Source organism: Neopsephotus bourkii, unplaced genomic scaffold (genome assembly GCF_033783945.1).
Source record: "Neopsephotus bourkii isolate Nb327-2 ecotype Australia unplaced genomic scaffold, CSIRO-AGI_Nbou_v1 NB_1473, whole genome shotgun sequence".
Taxonomy (NCBI): Eukaryota; Metazoa; Chordata; class Aves; order Psittaciformes; family Psittacidae; genus Neopsephotus; species Neopsephotus bourkii.
Genome location: NW_026901949.1, coordinates 263,687 through 278,630, shown reverse-complemented (window position 1 = coordinate 278,630; position 14,944 = coordinate 263,687). Strand labels below are relative to the sequence as shown.

The 14,944-nt window shown below is 40.6% G+C and overlaps 1 protein-coding gene across 5 annotated transcripts in view; it reads right to left on the bottom strand.

The window, feature by feature from the left end:
* The window catches only part of CDK14 (cyclin dependent kinase 14), a 321,875-nt gene that overhangs the window by 98,113 nt on the left and 208,818 nt on the right, over positions 1–14,944 (bottom strand). The gene's annotated exons all lie outside the window — the stretch shown is intronic.

Genomic DNA, 14,944 nt, shown 5'->3' with positions numbered 1-14,944 from the left:
CCAATCCTCACTATAAGCTCAATGTACATTACAATCTAAACATTAAATAAGCTTAATTATTGGGGGGAGGGTGGGAGGAAGAAGGTACAAAAAGTTACATTATTACCATGATTTCAAGGTGCTTGTTGAGTCAGTAAAGCACGTTAACAGTGCTGGGTTCCTCTCAGGTTGTCTATTTAAGCATTACATGTTAAAGCTACTTTCTACTGACAAGTGTCAAGCTGCCTGCATACGTCAGAGTGCTGGTGTCACAGAGGCTAGATATTTGAGCTCAGAAATAATTTCAGTCCCTGTAAATTTAAATATAATGAACAGAGAACTAGTAGATGTTAGGATAGATGATTTGCACAGATGGTGAAGCAGGTGACCAAGAGCATAGCATGAAAAAAAATGAACAGCAAACACCACTTTAAGTGGATGTAGTATACATAAAATAGTAAATTCTTAGTAAATACAGACTTTATTGACTCATGCATTATACTTTATTTCTATTCACTTCAATTGTCCTTGTAATACAAGTCAGATTAATTTTTAGCAGCAAAGGATCTAATGCTTCTCACATACATCTTATATCCTCTGCTCATATGAAAAGTTCACATTTGTGCCTTTGGCACAATAAGTATATTGAGAGAATTGCTCTAATTAGTTCTCCCAAACCTAGTTTTCCTTCATAAGACATAACTGTCAATACTTTCTTTAAGTGGAGCCAAGAGGAACCCCTAAATTAGCACTTCTAGAAGTGCATTTCTGAATGAATTGTAGAATTCGGTATTTCACTAGTGGGATCTCTCTTGTTACAAATTTACATACAGTTTCTAACAGAAATGAAAATGCTAGAGACTGTTTCAGTTATTTTCATTTATTATAAGCTCAGACCCTGAAATAAAAGGCTGACATTCTCAAGTGAAAGCATCTTACACCAGTCCGCTGCTTGTTTTGCATTGCCATAAAAGTACAAAACCCTCTGCCAGCTCTGCCCCTACCTGCACTGCAGATCATAGAATCACAGAATAGTTAGGGTTGGAAAGGACCTTAAGATCATCAAGTTCCAACCCCCGCTGCCATGGGCAGGGACACCTCACACTAAACCATATCACCAAGGCTTAGTCCAACCTGGTCCTGGACACTGTCAGGGATGGAGCTTTCACAGCCTCCCTGGGCAACCCATTCCAGTGCCTCACCACCCTTACAGGAAAAAATCTCCTCCTTATATCCAATCTAAACTTCCCCTGTTTTAAGTTTTAACCCATTACCCCTTCTCCTATCACTACAGTCCCTAATGAAGAGTCCCTCCCCAGCATCCCTATAGGCCCCCTTCAGATACTGGAAGGCTGCTATGAGGTCTCCACGCAGCCTTCTCTGCTCCAGGCTGAACAGCCCCAGCTTTCTCAGCCTGTCTTCATACAGGAGGTGCTCCAGTGCCCTCATCATCCTCGTGGCCCTGCTCTGGACTTGTTCCAACAGTTCCATGTCCTTTTTATGCTGAAGACACCAGAACTGCACACAATACTCCAAGTGAGGTTTCACAAGAGCAGAGTAAGGGGGCAGAATCACCTCCTTCGACCTGCTGGTCACGCTCCTTTTGATGCAGCCCAGGATACAGTTGGCTTTCTGGGCTGCAAGCACACACTGAAGCCGGCTCATGTTCATTTGCTCATTGACCAACACCCCCACGTCCTTCTCCTCAGGGCTGCTCTGAATCTCTTCTCTGCCTAGGCTGTAGCTGTGCCTGGGATTGCTCCGACACAGGTGTAGGACCTTGCACTTGTCATGGTTAAGCTTCATGAGGTTGGCATCAGCCCACCTCACAAGCGTGTCAAGGTCCCTCTGGATGCCATTCCTTCCCTCCAGCGTATCAACTGAACCACACAGCTTGGTGTCACTGGCAAACTTGCTGAGGGCGCACTCAATCCCACTGTCCATGTCAGCCACAAAGATGTTGAACAAGACCGGTCCCAACACCGATCCCTGAGGGACACCATCATTACTGGTCTCCAGCTGGACATTGAGCCATTGACCACAGTTCTTTGTGTGCAGCCATCCAGACAATTCTTTATCCACCGAGTGGATATTAAATTGATGCCTCTCCAATTTAGAGACAAGGATGTCGTGTGGGACAGTGTCGAACGCTTTATACAAGTCCAGGTAGATGACATCAACTGCTCTACCCCTGTCCATCAGTTCCGTAGCCCCATCATAGAAGGCCACCAAATTGGTCAGGCAGGATTTCCCCTTAGTGAAGCCATGCTGGCTGTCACCAAGCACCCTGCTGTTTTTCATGTGCCTTAGCATGCCTTCCAGGAGAATCTGCTCCAAGATTTTGCCAGGCACAGAGGTGAGACTGACTGCTCTGTGGTACCCCAGGTCATCCATTTTCCCCTTCTTGAAAATGGGGGTTATATTTCCCTTTTTCCAGTCATCAGGAACTTCACCTGACTGCCATGATTTCTCAAATATGATGGCCAGTGGCTTAGCAACTTCATTCGCCACCTTCTTCAGGACCCGCGGATGGATTTCATCAGGTCCCATGGACTTGTGCACGTTTAGATTTTTAAGATGGTCTCGAACCAGATCCTCTCCTACAGTGGGCCCAAGGTCTTCATTCTCACAGTCCCTGCATCTGCCTTCCAAGACTTGGGTGGGGTGGTCAGAGCCTTTGCCAGTGAAGACCAAAGCAAAGAAGTCATTCGGAACCTCAGCCTTCTTCAAATCCTGTGTAGCTAGTCTCCTGACAACTTCCTGAGGGGGCCTACCTTGTCCCTAGTCTGTCTTTTATTTGCTACATACCTATAGAATCCCTTCCTGTTATCCTTAATATCCCTAGCCAAGTTTAATTCTAACTGGGCCTTAGCTTTCCTAACCTGGTCCCTAGCTTCCCGGACAACATCCCTGTACTCTTCCCAGGCTGCCTGGCCTTGCTTCCACTTTTTATAAGCCTCTTTTTCATTTGAATTTTCCTCAGCAGCTCCTTATCCATCCAAGGAGGTCTCCTGGCCCTCCTGCTGCACTTCCTTCTTGTTCGGATGAAACACTCCTGAGCTTGTAGCAGGTGATCCTTGAAGACCAACCAAGAGTCTTGGGTCCCCCTGCCCTCCAGGGCTATATCCCATGGAACCTTACTAAGCAGGTTCCTGAAGAGGCCAAAGTCTGCTCGCTTGCAGTCCAGGGCAGTGAGCTTACTGCACGCTCTTCTCACTGTCCTGAGGATCTCGAATTTGACCATCTCGTGGTCGCTGCATCCAAGGCTGCCCTGGAGCGTCACATTTCCAACGAGCCCTTCCCTGTTGGTGAGCACGAGGTCAAGCATGGCACCTCTCCTTGTCGGCTCCTCTATTACTTGCAGAAGGAAGTTGTCTTCCACACAATCAAGGAACCTCCCGGATTGCTTGTGCCGGGCCGTACCGTCATTCCAACAGATGTCAGGGTGGTTGAAGTCACCCATAAGAACAAGGGCCTGCAAGCATGAAGCTTTTCCTATCTGCCTATAGAGTGCTTCATCCGCAGGTTCTCCTTGATCATGCGGTCTGTAACAGATCCCCACAGTAATGTTCCCCATCACTGTTTTCCCTTTAATCCTGACCCACAACTCTCTGTCAACTGCTCACCAGTCCCCAGACACAGTTCCATACTCTCCAGCATATCGCTAATGTAAAGGGCAGCTCCCCCTTCCCACCTGCTGGGCCTGTCTTTTCTAAAAGATCTTGTGAATAAATCTGTTGGACCTGCTTATCTTGAGTCACTGTGATATTCTGTAGTCACATCAGCACAAAACAAGCATGAAGTTAATGTGAAAATCTTTTGTCCAAGTATGTGAAGGTTTGTGACGCTTCAAGGCAAGCTACAAGTCATCTACTCAAATCACTTAGAGCTGAAGAATTTTTCTTTCTTTTATTGGGTCTGCTACAATATACATATGCATTAAGAGCATTAAAGGAAGGACGACTGTAGAATACATGTTGCATTTCTTCAGCTATGTAAACATTTGTTCATGTTGATAAATTCAAGGTTAAAAAAAAAAAGCAAGACTGGGAAGCTGAAACACAAAAATTTCTCTTCAACTCTGCCAAAAATTTGTTAAAAAAAAATTAGATACAAGTTTAAAACTTGAGGCAAAAGTAAAGTGACCTCTTGAACTGATACAATTCTTACCTACAAGGTGGGCTTTATGACTCTAGAGCCTCAAATTTGCTATGCAGTTTACAATACTAACATGTTTCTAACCTAATATTATTAATGCAAAGATCATTTTTCTCCATTGTCAAATACAATAGGCAAATAGCCTGATTAAGATGTAGTATGACCAGTAGGAGGTGAAAGCAGAGCACAAAGGTGTCAGAGAAATAAAGATGACAGCTCAGTGTGATTAGACAGTGGTTATTTGGATATGCAAGTTGACGGATTTTATTTGTAAATATTATTAAAGTTCATTGCTTTCAGCCCTGCTGAAATATCTCTAAATTGACACTTGAATAAGATAAAACTAGACCTGCAACACTGATTCATCATAATGCCAGTATTCATTCTATTATTGCTATTAGGGAGAGCACAATTCTCTCATTAACTAAAGAAGAAGTTAGGAGACACTGTTGACAACGTCACTAAATCGATTTGCAAGTAACTTTCACTTAGCTTCTACAATAATCAAGCTCTTGGTGCCGAGCACATCCTAGGCCACCAGAGGGAGCCCGCGGATTAAAAACAGAGATTCTTGCCTCCTGAGTTTAAACAGAAATACGGTCCTCAGTTTTGCAAACCTGAGCAAACCAAAGGAATATTCTCTCTCGTGAAACGTTATGAATATAAGAAAATTAACCACATCCTTCTAAATGTGTGTTCTTCATGGTCTCTTATTTCAGATGAGACATAGGTAGGTAAGGCACAGATTAATATTAAAACCAGCAAATGAAATCTAGTACTTCAGTGCAAGGTAGAATATTTCTCAGACCAATTTCATGTAAAAATCAGAGCTAAGAAACTGATTATTCTGGTTTTCAAAGTAGCATCAGGGCCAGTAACAGAGGAGCTGATGGGAGAATGCTTTTGAAATTATTCTTATGTGACTCACAATTATTTGTTTTACTAGTTTTCCAATCCATTTCTTTAATAATATTCTAGCACATCTGCTGCTACAGTGTAGAGCCAGCTACAAACAAGTTCTGTGCACTAGTACTCAAACCACCAACAGTATTTATACCTCCTGTCCAAGGGCAGCTTGGACAGTCACGCTAAAAACAACTACAGTTTTCTACCCTCTTAATTCCTACCATTTTTAAGGCAAGGCCACTTGGTAGTTCAGACAAGGATCCAGACACTGTATTATAATGGATTGTAGAAACATGGCAAAGATCATCCTTCTTCCACATGATTTTGAACATGTACATCACAGAAATTCACAGTATGTGACTATCAATCAACAAACACGGAAGAGAGGCAGCAGTGAAACAACTGTGGTTTTGGATAAGATTAAACAGTCACTGGCCGCAGATATGTCAACATAAATATATTTGTAAGCATCACTTTGCAAGGGATGCTTCTAAGTAGTAATCAATCCCATTTTGATAGGGTGGGATTACAATGCAAAGCAATGAGTTTTGACACCTGCTATAAACAAAGCAAAATGGAGTTAACATGCAACACCACAATGGAGAAGGACCTGCCTTGTTTTGTGGCTTACAAAAGAGAATTAAAAGACCAACATGGAAAAGGAAAGTGGAGAAGGAAGGGAGAACCCAACAGTCACCTGGTTTTACTGCAAACCACTGTCCCTTAGCTGTTAGGACTGATTATACAAACCAAACCAGCGGTTAGCATCGAATTGATTATATGAAAGAGCCGGTAGTAGCAAACCACTGGTGCCCAGCCAGTGCTGGAAAGCAAGTCTAAGCTTACAGCAGTCAGTGGAAGTGGAAGATACTGGAGACACAGCAGCCTGGGACAACATAACAACAGGAGCTGCTACCTAAAAGGTGACCTCCTTGCCCTGACTACTCTTTCATAGTCCACCACTTACTTCTCAACCCAACCATGCCACCAGGAGTTCTGCCTCTTCTACATTTCAACACTTATTCTTTCCATTTCATATTCCAAACCCATGAAAATAACCATTGCTTTCACAGCAATCAAGCCCCAACTTAATATTTGGAAATAAGCATTTATTTACTATTGAATTATTTTGGGAAAAAAAAAAAAAGGAAAAAAAAGAAAGAAAAAAAAGACTAACTTGCTCGCTTTCTCTGCTGATAATCTGCTTCTCAGTGAGGTAAACATTCAACTTGCATGGGCTGAGATCCTATTTTCTAAATCTAATTATTAAGAATAATCTAAAATTCTCAAATTCGGAATGAACTTAGTGTTTTCCAGGGACCAAGTTAGCTGTGGTTTCTGTGAAGAAAACTCCAAAACCTAAAGGGGTTTTGCTGTTTCACACTATATACAACACTCTGGGCTTTTTTATCCCCTAACAAATGAGACAAAATGACCTCTTTATTTAAAAACTTGCTGTTCAAAATCAGGACCAGTTTCTAATCTGATTTGTAAGGTCAGAAATCTGTTCATACAAAAATAACAGATTTACAACTTGTCAGGGCACTGAGGTCTAAATACCGTTAGTGCCAGTTGACATTGTTGAGTTTTGGCAGTAAGTTATGAAAACGGAACCTGCTGCTCAAATCTCCAAGAGTGATATAGAAAGATTTCCCAGGAAACACAACACAAATGCATTAAGGTCTATTGCACTGCCTTGATTTTTTAATATAAGAAAAATGTTGTTTGCATTTTGCATCTGATTTTACAAAGACTCATCATTCCCTTAATTAACCTGCTCCCTGGCGTGCAAGGGAATTGTTGTTTTATGGTGAGCATTGTGCTACCCTACCAACACAATTAGTTATGTTGGCCCGAATTCTGCTTTGAATGCATAAACATTCCCTATTACTGCCATGTCGTAAAGTCATTTTGGGTAACAATTTGTCCAGAGAAGTCATCCGAAATCTCTTATGAGATGAGCAGCAATGCAAATCTTTCCCACCAGCATTTTCCCAAGTGCTGGCATAATTAATAAAGAACAAGTATTTCTATATGCACTACCACTTCCCAATACACAAAGTTGTGTATTACTGAAATAATGCTTTAACCCTGTTAGATCTGATGATACTCGAGAAAGGCAGTGGTTTGGATTTCAGCAAGACAGAGGAAATGCATCCTGTGGTATTACTCAGGGCTTTGTAACAAGAGAGAGCAGAATGAAAAAGATCAGCATGCAAATGAGCTGCCTTTCCTTAGACAATATTTATGGAAATCAGGCTAAGCAATTTGCTGATTTTTCATGTTTTTTCACTTTAGGTCAACTTGATGAACGAAGTCAAAAAAATGTCAGGAGAGCGAAATAAAAAGAGGAAAAATATTGCAGAGCCACTTCTAAATCAGCAATCTCTTTCTGTTGAGTGAGATTTGGCAGCTTCAGATATTCTATTTTTCAACAAAAAAAAATCTGTTATAATCTTCCAAAACATATATATATATATCCAATGAAGCTTTCAACTTAGTTAAAAACCTAGGAGTTATTTTCCTTTTCATTAGAAGAAAGTACACTACTGCTTTAGATATGACTCTTGAGCTGCAATGAGTTCCAGGGTTTTACTATGGTAGCTCCATCACTCCCAGAGCTACCTCTGAAAATGGAATTTCCCATCTGGTCTGGATGAGGAGCTCTCTTGCAGTCTGTTCTGGTATTAAGCCATTTGGCCAGATGATCCACCTGCTGCCACATTCCCCTCACAAGGAATCACTGTTAGGTAAATCTTAACCACACCTTTCACAATCAGGGAAAGTGCTGCATTGCCACCTGAGTGTGTCAGTGAGCACCAAGTACATGTAGTAGTGAAGACCAAAGGAGGAACTTTGTCCTTCAGCTTAGCATCTGGTCTTTGTATAAAAGGTTAAAAAAATATTCAGCAACTCTTTGTGTATGCATGCTGACTCAGAGTCTGCTGACTGACAACCACAGTGAGGCTTCTTTCAGCTCCCTGCTGGGCACGATGGATGACAGCTGAGTGTCAAATTTAATATCCAAAAGATAGAGACAGGAATGGAAATGCCTCAGTACCAGTCACTTCTTCACATCAGGAGCTTAGCAGTTCAGTTTCCATAAGAAACAATAAATCTGTAAGTTTGTGTAATGCACTTACGCATCTGTTAGATTGAGGCTGAACATGGTAACTTTGGGAAGGCTGTGGATATTCCAAGATTCCCAGCTGTAATGGAAAAGTCACCTCATTTTTCACTAAATAAACAATGTCTATCAGCTAAGATGGCAACAATACATTTATTTGGATTCATGAAAAATAAAGACCATATGTCTATTCATTGTGAGATTGAACTATTGAAGCCTTACTTCATTAAATGAATGGCAGAATTACATATAGTTCCTAAACCAGGAATCCACATCAAGTCAAAGTTAAAACAATTGAACTGAAAGTGTGTGATCAAGGCAGTCTCCTCCCATATGGAAAACACTAATGACCTTGTTCAAAGCCTGAAAACAGCATTCCATAAAAAAATTATTTTTCTTACATAGGAAACTCCATGTTTTTTTCAGTCAAGTGTCATCAAAACATCCCTTCATTATTCCCACACAGGTAACGAAGAAAATACCAGTGGAAGAGAGATGCAACATATTAAGATTACAAAAAATGGAACTTGCATAATTCCTCTTCAGAAGTGTTAAAGAAGAGCCCATAATTCTTGACAGATAAAATCAGACTTTCAAATTCTTATTCTTGATTTTATGTATAAAACAGGTTGTATTTTTTGCTTCCTTATGTTCCTGTAAATGCTATCAAAGTCATTAAAAAAACTTGTACTGATGATACATGGCAAAAAGAAAAAGAAATTAAACAACCACGATTTTATATGCACAATGGTAATGTGTAGCAGAACATGCTGAATTTGATCTGCATTCATTCAGGACATTAAATCAGAATTACGGATTTAAGAGGAAACAAGCTGGCTGGAGTATTTCTTTTGCAAGTTATTTTGTGAATGACCTAATCACTGTCTTAACAAAAAAATAAAATAAGGTATTAAATTCTTTCAAGAGCTCTAAGAAGTACCTGTTACACAGACAATGAATACAGAACACAAGAGTAGCAAAAAAGAAAGAAAGCAAAGGCACCTCCTCACCAACCCCATAAGCTTATTTCTGCTGCATATAAAGTGATGCTGTTTCTTGGAAAAATGTTAAGTTATTGATGCTTATTCTCTAAGCTGAACAAAGAAGCAGGAAGAACAGAATGAGGCTCACCTAAAACTAAAAGTTGACTCTTTCACGCATCAAATGGAATATTATCATTCCATTATATGTGGGTAATAAAACCACTCGCTTTGAGCAGGAAGGGTGATTTATGATGAAGCTGGCTTCAAAAACGTTTAGGTTATGTGCCAGTATGGATGAAGGAACCAAAACATGAAATTACTATCAACATTCCCACAAAATTGCAACAACAAACATTAACTAAAAAAAAAATAAATACATCAACATCGAGTTCAACTACTATTTGAACTTCAGCTCTGTCACGGATGAAAAATGAGGTACTTGAAACAGTTAAAGACCCAACTGTTCTTAACGTCCTTTCTCCATAGATGCAAAATATAAAGAAGTCTTGCCAGGAAACCTTTTGAGCATGTGATTTTTCCATTTTATGTGTAATAAATGATATTTGAGTGGCTGCCAACATCAAAAAGTTAAATTTATCCCAACAGTGTTTCCACACTGGTTGTGGCACAAGTAAACAAACTCCTCATTCTCTTCATACCTATGGTAATGGCAGCTACCTTTTTAAGGGACCCTGGCAGAGACACCACTGCAACTGTGCTAACATGAGGAAGACGACGAGGACTGCAGACTTCATAAACATGCTTGTCCGCCTTCACAGAGCCAGGCTCTACCTACTCTCTCTGCACAAGCTGGGTGCGACAGCTGGGAGGAGGAAGAGAAGGAGGAACAGAGCAGGCATCACCACAGACCCAGCACTGCAGATCATCAGAACAGGATTAAATTATATCCCCAGCCTTACAACAAAGCACTACTGATGTTTGATACGCCACTGTCCTTAACTTCTCAGTCAGGGGAGAGTTTTGTTTGCTTAAAAAAGGACCTACTGAATATATACTACATATTGAGTGGCAGGAACATCTCTATCAGTGAGATATCTTAGAAACTAATTATGTCCATAACCCAGTCTAAACTGGAGAGAAAGCAAACCCAGAGTAATTTAACCTGAATTTCACAATGAGAAAAAAGCAAGTGTGAGACAACTTGTACTGGGCTGTAGCATCCTCTTCTTACAGGTAATCAGCACATCTCATCAGAATGCCCTATTTTAGTCACTTACAACTTTCATAAAATTTCACATGGAAGAAACTGGGTTTTGTTTGTTTTTTATTTGGTGGTTCTTATAAAAACGTTTCTGTGAATGAGAGAAATGCTAAAAGCACCAAGAAAGCAGGATTTGGCGAACTTATTTTGAAAACAGAGGGGCCTATTGCTGTACAGACAGAATCCAAAATTAGCAACAAAAGGAAAAAAAGGCAAATTCCTGACAGATACTGCACTTTCCCTCAAACCAATGCAAGCATGCAGCAATTTAGCTAAATTACAAGCTAATTAAAAAGTGCAGTACATGCTAAAAGGAGATTGTTTATCTCCAAAGTAAAGAGTGCTCCTCTGTGAGGGATGCTCCTTGCTGAAGCAGCAGAAGGGAGAACCCTTCAGCTTTCCCAGCCACTAAGTACTAAGCCACAGTACTAGGAGTCTCCTTCAATTATCAAATGATCTCATCATTCATATTGCTAAACTAGATTCAGTGTCTCTGATATGTGCTTTGGAGCTGCAGAAAATATAAAACACCTCAACAGGATGAAGATGATCCTTAGCAAGAAGAGAAAAGAATTTGAAAGCTTTTGTTGACCTTGAAGCTGTGGATCAGGAAAAGGCTGGGAAGAAAACTCATGCAGAAGACTACATGTGACCTCAACAGATTTTTCTCCTCTTCCTCCAAGGAGGCAAATTTACTTCTCTGGCATAGCTAGATCTTGTGAGGTCTCAAATAAGGTTACAAAGAGTGAATGATTCCACCAAGGAAAATCTTGGTGTTAATACATGTGAAAGACCAGCTGCTGCTGCTTTCTGTACTGGAAGGTCTCTTCCTTATCATTTGGGAACAAACAGAATTGTTTTCTTCACTGCAAAGGAGAAGGAAGACAGCAATTTTCTTTCAGAAGGACCTCCTGACTCACGAGTCATGCTTGTTTACATACCCTTTAAAATCTGCTCTGATTTACTCTGTACAAAAGGTATATACTCTGCATTTAAGATTTCCTACCCCGTTTGTGTTGTAAAGCCTTTGAATAACCGCCCAAACAGATAGTCCCCTCCTAAATGTGTTCTTTAAAGATTTATTTCAAGTTTTTTTACTGACTTTTTTCTTTAAACTGAAAAAGGGAAGGGGAAGGGAGGGAAGCCAAAAGCCCGTGGGAGGCTTTTATGAAATGTACTTCCACAAGCCCTGCTGTGCTGGCTCAGCAGCTGGCTCATTTGAATTCCAGGTATGCACTACACAGGTGATTTTTTTGGAAATGCTGGCTTATCAGAAAAGCAATGCTGCTTTTGGATCATAATGCTGGTTTTACGGTCTTTTGAAGACCATGAAACTAGCTTGCTTAACACACAAATTCTTACTTAGTGTTGCAGTGTCCAACCTCACTGACACGGGCAAAGCTACATCAGGATCCGTAAGAGCCATTCAGCTGGAGAGGCTAGTTAAATAATTAACAGATAAAATCTATGTATCTTCCTATGGATCATTATAAATACAGAATAAAAATTATATTTAAAATAAGATGATGTTTCTTCACTATGCTACAACTATTTCAACAAGCCAGCATATTTGGGATCACATCCATTTCTGATAAGGATTATCACCACACCAGGACCTGACCACATGGTTTTCACAGAAAGCAATCCATGTTTTCCCAGAGCAAAACCCCACTCTGAAGCAGCAAAGCACACTGCACTTCTCAGATACTGGAAAACCTTCATGTTTGGCCTGGTGCCCAGGCATAACACATCGGAGGAGTAAGCGTGCCTTGCTATGACACCAGACCAGGGCTCACCATTCTTTATGTGAAAGGAACAGCATACACATGACAAAACAGAAACTCATGACATCTGCATCTTAGGTAACAGAAATACATTTGCAGTGGAGAGGAAAGCTGCTGTACAAAGGCAGACAGAATTTTACAGCTAAGCTAATAGAGCTGCTGAGCTCACTGTCTGGGTGAAAAAAAAAAGAGAGTAGTAACATGAAAATTCTTTTTCTCACCTAGAAATCCTAGGGACGTAACAGATACCTATCTACCTATACCTGTATATTAAGCCTGGTGCTCAGCATCACAGAACAGCATGATACCAGAATCCCATCAGATCATCCAGAAGTTTGCCAACTCCTTATTTTGCCAACTAAAGTCTTGATCTTGTCATAATCTCAATGTTGAATAGATTTGTGCAGCCACATGGAGCCCAGTGTAGCAGTGGGTATTTTGTCAGGTTTTTTTTAATCAACCATTTGTTCAGTCTGCAGTACATGAAGGCAGCCAGTCATGCTGCCATTTGAAGAACATGCGGGTACAGGTGTTAAAATATGTCTGAAACAGTGAGGGCATTAATAATGAGCTCCAATTGTGTTGGGTATACGTGGTGGATATAAGAGCACTCTGCCTGGATGTCTAAATAGCCTGCTGATTCCTACACTGAACCTTATCAGAATTCCCAAATCGCATCACTTTTAAAAATGTCTAACCTTACCACCAAAAATCCATTTCAAGTGTTTCAGTTTCAAGTGTGCCTCCTACAGCAAACCACAACGTGATGCTCTGTGTATTTATTTGAAACCAACAGCATTTTGCTGCTAAAAAAGCAAGTGGTTTATTCTCCTGACTCTCTTTCTGAATCATAGCAGCAGAACAAGCAAACAGAATTAAAAATGGAAGTCTAAATAGTATAGAAATACTGTTTTTTTCCTAAAAATAGGGGAAATGCCAGTCTACTCCTGATGGAAAGACACTGTCTATCAAAGCAGCTGAGACGTTTTAAGTGGGGCTGGGGCAGAATCCCAGGGAGATACTCATTCTTATCCAGAAGATGGTAACATCAATGGGGAGGCTGTGCCTGAAGAGAACCCATATCCTCCACTGCAGTGTAGTGAGCTAGTACACCTCACTCCAGAGCATTCTGGAAATGTCAAGTGAATTCTTTACTAGAGCATCCACTCATTTTCCTGACTCCTTCTTTACTCATTTCCTTGCAAGTCCAGTAGGAGGGATGGGTTCATTTTCCTGACACCATGTGGCACATGCCCAAATGTAGCAATCCAAAGTGGGCTTTGAAAGAGTGCAGAATGATGAGATGCTCACATTTTCTGAAATATTGGAAAATGTGTGATTTAACCATTCATTGCTCATTTAACAGCTGTGGCTTTAACAATCAACTGGCAGGTAGCCTAAGGCTTCTCATTTTGCTTATTTAAATGAAGGTGAAAGCAGGTGTCACTCAACTGCAAGAGGCAGCTGCACCCCCAGCTTCAGGGAACCCATTTGTCTGCTTTGACATTATTGCACTCGGTAACTTTGCTCATGCCTTCTGAGCTCCCAAAAACATGAGGCAGAAGGGATTAGGGTGTAGTCATCTCCTGTCTCCATTTAAACTTGCTCTAAGCCATGTGCAGGGCAGCTGCTGTGGCAGTCCTTGCTCTTCACAGCCTCTCTTTGGGGCAAAGGCGAACTACTTCCCTGGAGCTCCTGGAAATGGTCCTCTCTACTCACTGCTTAGGGAGCTGCAAGGATTGGACAGGATTTGGAGAACATACTGCCTACTGCTGCAAAATGAATTGATGGGGGTTGCACTGAGACAATCAGTGAAGTATGAGAGACTGAAGGCAAATCCTCAAAAGGTCTGTACTGCTTAAAACCTACAAACAATATAAACCCACCAAACTAGAGATGGAAATGGATAAATAAATAGGATATGCAAATACAGAAAATTTGCAGACACATAAAATATTGATATCACAAAGGCTGAAAAATGATGGACAATCAGGTACAAGGACAGTAAAATAGCTACACTAATTCTTTAACATGAGCAACACTGCTATTACAAGGCAAATCCTAACATTTCAGAATTTTAAAGATGTCACTGAATTAGTAGGAAGGGAGATGTTGCACCAATGAAACAAGGGCAGCTAACTATGCAACTTATCAGAGAGAAAAATCAACCTCTCAACAGTGTAGGCACAGCTGAACTCTCGGACTATGTGGGGAGTGCAGATGAGCAGCATAATGTTATCATTAATCTAGTTAGAAGGCTGCAAAAACAACAAAACCATGGAAGCATTAGCAAGAATAAGGTAATACAAAACAAAAGTGGTAGGAAGCTTCACTGTAAATATGTTTTACTGAACGTAAATGAAGCCCAAAGAAGAGATGGCTCAGATAAGAAGCAGATGTTTCACTACCTTTAGTTTTCAGCTACATTCACTGGTCTGATAGATTATTTTTTTTATGGAATAGGGTACTGTGGGGATTTCCTGAAAAGCTCCATAAAACAAACAAAATAGGATTTGTCCTGGCTACAGTTATTACATTGCTTTGAACTGCTAAGCAGTTGATAAAATTATATGATGCAGTGAGATCAGCAGGGCCTTGTCTCTACTTCTCCCTATCTAAGAGAAAGGAGCAATACTAGCACACTATAAAGAGACAGTCCAGCAGCACAGAAATGGTATTAACAAAATACCTCAATCATCAGACTAAGACTGTAACAAAATGCCCAGGATCTCCAACATACAAATTATTAAGGCCTCTTTTTAAATAATCAGGGCAAAGTGTTGTA